Here is an 8,903-nt window from a genome sequence, read left to right on the forward strand (position 1 = left end):
CTTAGAAAGGGAAACAATCACTGTACTTGACGAACCGTAACTGCTATCAAAATTCAAAACACCACATCTTATTCATTTAACCACAAGTCAATCTTATTTAAATCAGGACTGTCAAACAAAAAAAATTCTATCAGCCATTCATGATCTGAATTCTGGTGTATGAGCTCAATTTAAATATGGTACACACAAAAAAGTCATGAGACATTTTTCCTTTATAATAAATAAGGCAGGGCCAACTATTACTCATTAGTAGCTTTCTTGAGATAAGCTATCAACTCTGCCCTTTCTGACTTCTTCTTAATGCCAGCGAAGATCATTTTTGTTCCAGGGATGTACTTCTTGGGATTCTCCAAATACTCCATCAGTGTGTCCTCTTTTCAGGTGATCACGCCTTTGTTCTTGTTGGCATCTGTGTAAGAAAATCCAGGGGCCTGACCTGTCTTTCGCCCAAAGAGAGCATGGAGATTTGGCCCAGTTTTGTGCTTGCCTCCCTTTTCCACAGTATGGCACTGGGCACACTTTTGAACAAAAATCTTCTTGCCCTTCTCAATGTCACTCATTTTTTAATCACTTTTGTCGCTGGCGACACGAAGGTTAGCGCTCCCAAGCCGGACGTCCCGCTCCTTAAGTCTCGCTCTTAATTCTTTACAGCCATTTCCTACACAACAGCCAGAAAAAAATAAAAATGTTAACCAGCTCACATCACTCCCCTGCTATCACTTTGTGGTAGCTTTTCCCTGCAGAAAGAATAGAATACAAATTCTTTGCCTCAGTCTATACAGTCCCACATGCTCTGGATCCTGCCTTTCTCTCTGACACCTCCTCATAAGGACACTTGACCTCCGTTTTGTTTTAGCATCAAGACACTTTCTGTCTCAGATACCTTTCCCCTGCCTGAAACTCTCTTCCCCCAGACTTTAACATGGCCAACTTTTTCTGTTTATTCTGGTCTTAAGCTCACATACTATTTTCCAAGGGAGGACCTCTCCGCTCACCCTGGCTAAACTAGCCCTCCTTCACTCTGTATACTTTGTCTTTATGTCCTTTATAGAATTTATCACTGTCTAAAACTAATTTATCTTATTATTTGTAAAGAAAAATGTACACTGTGTGATACCCCAAAAAGAATTCAAGTGCTATGAAAGTGGTGTTCTTATCTATTTTCCCATTTACTCAGTGCCTAAAGCCATACAGGCATATTCTAGGAGCTCAAAGAATTATTTGATGAATGGATGAGTAACTGAACAATTCTATTTGAAAGGCAGTTTTGTGCAAATTTTTTATTTTTGCCAGTTTCTTTATTTGGAAAGGTTTAATCATAATTGCTCGTGCTGATTGGTATTTAGGGAATCATAGATTCCTTTTATTAAAAATATTGCTCAATCTTCATTCCAAGAAGACATTCCCTCAGCAAATCCCTGACAAGGGTCATCTAGCTTCTATTAAAATATCTCCAGTGTTGAAAAGCTCACCCATTATTTATGCAGCATGTTCAGATATTAGACAACTCTAATTTTCTCCCTTAAAATAAACTAAAACCTTTTCCCTATCATGCTGAATCTTAGTCCTAGTCTGTTTTGAGGAATTATACAAGATAAGCTTTTTTCTCTTCCACACAGAAGTACTATCCCATATGGTCTTCTCTCAGTTAAATCTCTTCTATAACCTCACTGATTTTCTTTATGAGACATTTACCAGACCTTTCAGTGGTATGATATTTTTCAAAAAATGTTTTCCTTTCCTCTGAAGGCATTCTTTCTTGCCACTATTCCTATTAATTTTGCCACCCAAAGTGCAGTAATATAAAATCATCTGACTATGAATAAAAAAAGAGCCAGTGCTCAGGAAGATCATAAAGGGGCTGAGGATTGTGAGGGCTTCCCAGGAAAGAGTGGGTGCTTTACCAAGAAGACTCCTGTTTTTATTTGCCCTTTCTTTCAACCATGTTGGTATTTCCCTAGTTGTAGACTTGAGGGAAAGGACGCATGGGAGGTCACTAGATTTTCCCCTTTGGACCACCAGGAAGATGGCTGGGCTTTGCAGGTGACTCTCCCACTTGCCCCTCACTAGGACAGTGTTCTCCCTGAGTCCTTGACGGTTGCTTCTACTACATCTACAATGCCCAAACTCAACAAATACAGATTATTTTCCTAACAATTAATATATACGCACATTGCTCATCAGTGAGGCATACCTAGAACTTACGTTACAATGCATTGTTACTGCAATAATAAAAAAATGTCTTAAGGACACAGCTCATTCCTTCCTGATCCCTTTTAACTTCAGTAACAACCACGGCGCAAAAGCTAGATTCATAGTAGGAACAAAGTGGTGACTCTCCTTCAAACAGAAAAGTGATCCTTCCTTGGATTTTTTCTGAGAGTATTTTGGTCAGTATGTTTTTGTTGGCGTGTGAATCCCGTGGCAGTGATGCAACGGCTTGAATGGGTTCCAGGAAATCATTGAAGTCAAAGTAAAAACAAACAAACAATCTGCTTACTTTTTTTTTTTTGTAAAGTAAGCTGATATATGTATGTGTGTGTGTGTGTGTGTGTGCGTATTCTTTCCTATTCCAAATGAATAGATAAATTTCTATATAGTCAAGTTATTTTTTGAAACTAAAATCCATTTGATTCATTACCTTGAGTGTAGTATTATACAATGAGAAACTAGTTTTTCAATGATCAAGTAGTGTGCTAAAGCTAGTGTTGTCCCAAACATGGATTAGTTGAGGTTATGAAGGCCTGCGAGTTGAGGGGCTCATCTTTTTTGGGCATATGGACAAGGGAGAGAGAAGGTGGGTTTACAAGCCTGAAAGGATGCATAATACCCTTGGACATATTTTTAATCACTGAAGTACATCCTGCCAACCGCTCACAAACGTCACAGTTACACCACACTGTATACTTCCATTCACATCTCCTGGCTGGCCTTTTGGAAAATGACTTCTTTTCCATTCTAAAGCTATCCTTATTCTCTATTTCAACCCTATAAAATTTCACAGCAAACATGACAGCAGATAGAAGCTATGCGCTTTACCTGAGTGACAACTCTGGGTACCTCATTTAACTAGTTTCACTAACAGTGTCTCCATTTCTTCTGGTGCTTCCTTTAAGATCTGATGGCCAACTAGTGAGGAATCCAGACTTCATAAAGCTGGAAATTCCAAATGAATTCAGCTCAAGTACCTTTAAAGTTATTCATTTGCAGGAAAAGTAATATTTTATAACCAGGCTTATCATTAATTCTACACACTTGAATGTAAGGATTCCTGAAGGGATAGTTTAAATATTTTCAGTTTTTGCTGAAGGTCATGGTGTTTTGAAGAGAACAGGGAGACTTTTCTGTGATCTTTGTTAATGAATTGTCCTTGATAGAAATGAAGGAAATGGGGGAAGGGTGTGTGCAAGAACATAAATGAGACAACAAATGATGCATTCTGAGCCCAGACATGTTGTGAGTTGGGAATAAGAATTCAAAGAGATGAGCTAGGAGGACTGATTGAGTCCAAGGAAATTATTGTATCATCTGTTTAATAGTACTCCAGGGGGAAGATTCACAGCTTGCTAGAAGAGAAGCCAGAGCAGATTTATTTGGTAATGTGTGGCCCGTCTTCTACAACTGGAGAAAATTAGCTCTAGCTTCATGAGGCAGAATTGGCAAATGTATGTTGGAAGAGCTTTTCTTCATTACTGGAATGTTAGTGCTCAATGTAAAAATTGAATGCTCCTGAATAGAGTACAAGAAATCAAAGAAGATGCACACATCTTTCAAATATTACATCTTTGCTAAAGATGATGGATTTTTCTTGGAGAGTATTCTATTGTTATATCTCATGTACAGATTCTTTTGTTAGATGTTCCTGAAGAGTCTACGTAGAGTGAGAAGATAATAAAGGTAATAAAAAGATGTAAGGATTGTGGTAGTTGGTGATCTGTGGTCAAGATACTTAAATTGTCATCTTTACCTTAAAATCAAAGAGATTGTATACATGCATCTCTTGTAAAGTAGTCAAAATTGTTTTGTACCCATTTTAGAGCTAGTGAGCAAGAAGGTCCTTAAAACAGAAGTGAAAATGACACATCAAAAAAAAAAAAAACCCTTCTGTTCTCTTCTTTAGACAATTTCTTCTCCTAGGATATTCAAGACCACCAATAATTTCAAGGGTTTAATTGTGATGGAAAGAAGGGATAGAAGGCTTAGTGGCTTTTGTTTTCCTGTGGCTATAGAGCCAAGATTATAGAACATGGTGTTTATTCTCCTGACTACGTTCTCTTCTTTCCTTCCTTAGGAATTTGGAGAGGCTATCATTGTTTTTTGTTAAGTGTTTGATGTTTTCTCTAATTAGAGTTTTTGTCTACTGGGGGTCTCTATATCATAGTGGAAATCAGCTTGGATTCAATGTCTTTATGTCTTTATGTCTTTATGTCTTTATGTCTTTATGTCTACTTTTGTCTTTATGTCTACTGGGGGTCTCTATATCATAGTGGAAATCAGCTTGGATTCAAATCCCAGTTCTAACACTCACTAGTTCAGCATTAGGTATGTCCCATATTTTAGCCCATTACTAGCCTAGAAAACAAAGCCTGAGGCAAAATTGTATGTGTTATCATGTTTTAGGGGAACATGTCATCCCAGAAAAACTACAGAGAAGGAGAAAAGAGAGGGAGACAGCATAAGAGGAAGCAGAAATACAAAGAGGTATGTTCCCAAACTGACCACAGCTTTGTAACTAGTGCTATGGATTGTTCAGTCATTCAGGACATCTTCAGAGAGAGGCATTTATTTCCATGAGTAGTCCCTGGGGGGAAGGAGAGCGAAGGACTTACTCACTGGTCAAAGTTTTCCCCATGCCTCTTCTGCATGTCTGGGTTGCATCATCTGATCTTCCCACAGCCACTGCAGAAGCCCAGAACTAAGATGGCAGATGCCTCTTCTCATGAGCCCAGCACACAGTGCACACAGCAGGCAGGAGCGAGCCAGGATCCCTGTGGCTCAGTCTGCACACTGCAGAGCCTGGCATGCACCTGAATACCCAGAGTCTCGTGTCACCTCATACCACAACAACTAAAGGAAGCCTTTGACATGAAGCAAGAGGCTCTGGGCAAGAGGTAGGAAGAAAGAAGCTATCTTTCCTTAAGGCATGTCCATAATGACATCCGATTCCAGGAGCAGCTCTGCAGCAGACCCAGCTGGCCTAGCGTATAGACTGCTTCCATGAATGCACAGGTGGCCTTCCTCCCTCAAAGATGGAAGCCTGTCTTGGGGAAGGGCAAGCTTCTTAAATGGTCATGAGCAACAAGAAATCATTTCTGTTTTTTTTTTTAAGATTTATTTTATTTATTTATGCATACAAGAGCTGGGAGGTAGGCCAGAGGTGCAGGGGGGTGAGAGGATTCACCAGAGACAGAGTGGGGAACAGAACAGGTGGATCTACTGAAATATACTGCTGAGGGGAGCAGCGAGTGAGACAGGAGAGGTCTGCTGTGCCATGTGTGTAGCTCCCTGGCCAGGCATCGAACTTGTGCCCCATTGGCTGCAGATAGCTTCATAGTGCTGACACTTAACCCCTCGCACCATCCGGGAGGCCCAGGAAATCATTTCTGAAAGCTTCAAAGACGGGTGGTAGAACTAACTACGTCCAAAACATTACCTATCCTTTCTAAATCTTGATTTCCTTATGAGTATTGACCAGTAGCTACCTTTACTTTCTCTTTTTTTCTAAGACATCCTCCACAACACCCTCTGTCTTCAAGGCATGCAGCCTGCTCTGCTCCAGGTGGGATGCTGGGGTCACTTACCCTTGGGATCGCTTCCTTTTCTAGGCTTCCTAAGTTGTTCCATTGCTAGTTTTTGAGGACCTTAATAACACATCCTCTTGCATGATGTTTTCTCTTATTGAATAGGAGTGACTTTTCCATATTCCTCACCTGCCACGCAAAATCTATGAGCATGTTGTTTAGGTTCTCCTGATATTTTGTTTATGGTCTTGGCAATTGCTGAATTTGGAATGCCCTCTGAAATACTGCAGGTGTTGATAGTGCCAACACTGTCTCATGGAAGGCCATGTCTCTTATGAGCAGCAGCAGAGTTTTCTCCATAGTAGCAAATTTACAATTTTTGAGTACGGAGAAAAGGAGGTAGGAATTCCTTACTGCCACTGTTTTTCAAATTCCTTTTTCCTAATATTCATCAATGTCTCCTAATTTTCTCTGACACATTCTCCTAAGGAGATTACCCTTTTTGTATAATTCTGTGGTGGGAGCCTGATTAATAAAGTAGTAAGCTGGCCTGTGATAAAATAATGGATAGTCTGTGGCACCACCCTGTCCCCACAGGGACTCATCAGGTCAGGATCGCAGTTTGGAGAACAAAGCAGGGTAGGGGGAGAAAGAAGTTACATTCTGAGCCACACTCATTAGGGGGCACAGAGGCTTAGCACCAGCACACACAAATGCTGCCATTCAGTACATGGAGCTGCCTTGAGGTTGGCTGACAGGAGACAAAGTCAGGGGTTAAGAGCTGGGCGGAGTCAGAATGATGCAAGAGCAGGCACAGGGGAGGAAAGCTTTGGGTAACTGCAAGAGTGATGTTGGAGCATGGCAACCTGTCTTTGATGGTCACTGGCTGGGCAGTCAGCATGTGAGTCTGGAGAAATAGATTGAAAGTACAGCATCAGGCTGGATCAAGTATATGGCTGGGATATATGACTGGGAAAAGAGACACTTACCCTCATATATCTAGCTCACATAAGCACTGCGGTATATCCATTGATGAGAAATAAATATATGTGTAAATAATTCCCATTTGGTCAAGGAGATGGTATAGCAACAGGTGGAATTTGTCTTCTTACTTCGGCTTTCTCCCTGCTGGGTAATTCACATAGTTCATAATTGATAAATGCAACTTGGCATTCACCGCCTCTCCCATGCATGCATCTTGACCTGTTCTTGCTGTAGGCAAAAAGCCAGAGAGGCCTTGTTTCACCACTGCAGTGTTTCATGTAGGTAGGGACTCTCCTTTTCTTGTTTTAGATATAGTGACTTTCTGTTTACAACCTGGGTAGAGAAGCGATGTTTGGTTCCTGTCAAATTTACTCTGAACTTTGCAGACCTCAAAATTGAAGTTGTGGAAACTGCAGCTCGTCCCATGATTTGGATATTTTACATCTACACATTACATTTGGAAAGCCAGAGTTTAGACTCATGGAAAAAAATAGCTAAATTGATGACTAATTTTACATCAGAAGCTTTTCAACCAGAGAAATAGTGTGCTGAGAGTGAGCACGGCTACTCCACCCCTGGCCCCCTGCCCTTTGCTTGGATCAAGGAGATTTTCAAGTGTCTCTTTGAGAGAGGGTGGAGGAATGACAGAGCAGAGGCCCAGCTGTGTGGACCCACACAGCAGATGGTCCAGTGGAAACACAGGCAGCCTGAATTCCCTCTCCACTGGGCACCACCGACTGAGGCTGTTGAGTCATGCAGCCACTTGTTATGCTGAAGAGGATTGTTTAGCAGGAAAATAGGGTGGTTTTTCTTGCTTAATATATCCGCACAAAAAGGTCGTGACCTGTCCTTCTTATTGTCCACACTTGTATTTATACACCATAAGGAATAATTTCCAACTCACTCTCTCCACTCCACTTCTTCGCCAGAACACATAGAAATGTCCACGTTCAAAATGAAAGGCTCTAGTTTTCTTGGCTGCATATCAAGATTTTTCCAGATTGTCAAGTCCTTAAGAGGGGAGAAGCATAAAATCCAGCTGTAGAAACCCAGAAGTGACCTAACATGATCCAGGTGTTTCTAGTTTCCTTAGGAAAGAAGGCAAATGTATATACAATGCCCGATGGACTGTGTCTAGAGGATACCACCCCACAAACCGGGCTGGTGATCATAGTTTTGATAGTGATTTGTCAGTGAGTCCATAGTATGTGTTATATCTGATTTATATCTGAGTTATATCTGATTTATCAAGATTGGTTTTATAGTGGTATTCTGAAAGTTTGTGACCTTGTATTTATTCTCCTCCCATCTTAATCAACACTTATAAAAATGGATTTGAAAGTAGTAAACTTGCAAAGACAACAAGGAATATGGGAAATGATGAAGAGGGGAAAAGCAGCCTCAGCATCAGTTCTGTTGCTTGTTAGCCATGTGCTGTGGGCAAGTATTTAATCTCTCTCATCATTCTTTTAAATCCATAAAACAAATAAAATAATATTTACCTTTAATGACTTACTCAAAAATGAAAGCATTGTGTTGGGGGACAGATTTATTTATATGAATAACTTGGACAGAGCTATGAATAAATGTGCATTTAGTGGTTTGCAGGTGTATCTGTTCAGTCTGCAGTAACATTCTGACCCACCATCCATTGGCCAGATATAGTCTACTGTATTTTCAGGTTTTTTTTTTAGTGGTTAAAATTCAACTGCTTTGTCAGAATGAAGTAATTTTCTAGAACAAATATTAAACCACTTGTTGAAATCTTCTTCATCCATGCTCAGTGTCACCTACTTTTCAAAGTACTTTGAGGTCTTTTAACCTAGAATTACTGTTTCTCGGCTCCTGTACCTTCATAGCACTGGCTGTTCCTGTGGGAGCTGTGTGAGGTTACTGCCTGTGGCTAATGTTCTTCTGTGAAAATGTCCCCCTCATGGGACAGCTCTCTACTAGCCCACCTAACCTTCTAGATGCCATATATATAGGTACACAATGAACAATTTCTGAATGGAATGACTATATTTCTTCAGTAGAGGATGCATGGGAAAAATGGCGACTCCTGGGGAAAAAGGTGGCTACTCCTGATGAGCACATGGACTAGCCCAAGAGTCAGAGACCTGGACTAGCCCAAACTTTGTACTGTGCTGTTGTACATGGCCTTGGATGAGTCACTGAACT

The 8,903-nt window shown here is 40.6% G+C and overlaps 1 pseudogene across 1 annotated transcript; it reads right to left on the bottom strand.

Moving 5' to 3' along the window:
- Positions 1-239: 239 nt before the first annotated feature.
- Positions 240-560, bottom strand: LOC311175518 (cytochrome c-like; annotated as a pseudogene). The gene has a single exon. The product of its transcript is annotated as a cytochrome c-like (transcript).
- Between the last annotated feature and the right edge of the window lie 8,343 nt (positions 561-8,903).

The sequence above is a fragment of the Talpa europaea genome (genome assembly GCF_964194135.1).
Source record: "Talpa europaea genome assembly, chromosome: 8".
NCBI lineage: Eukaryota > Metazoa > Chordata > Mammalia > Eulipotyphla > Talpidae > Talpa > Talpa europaea.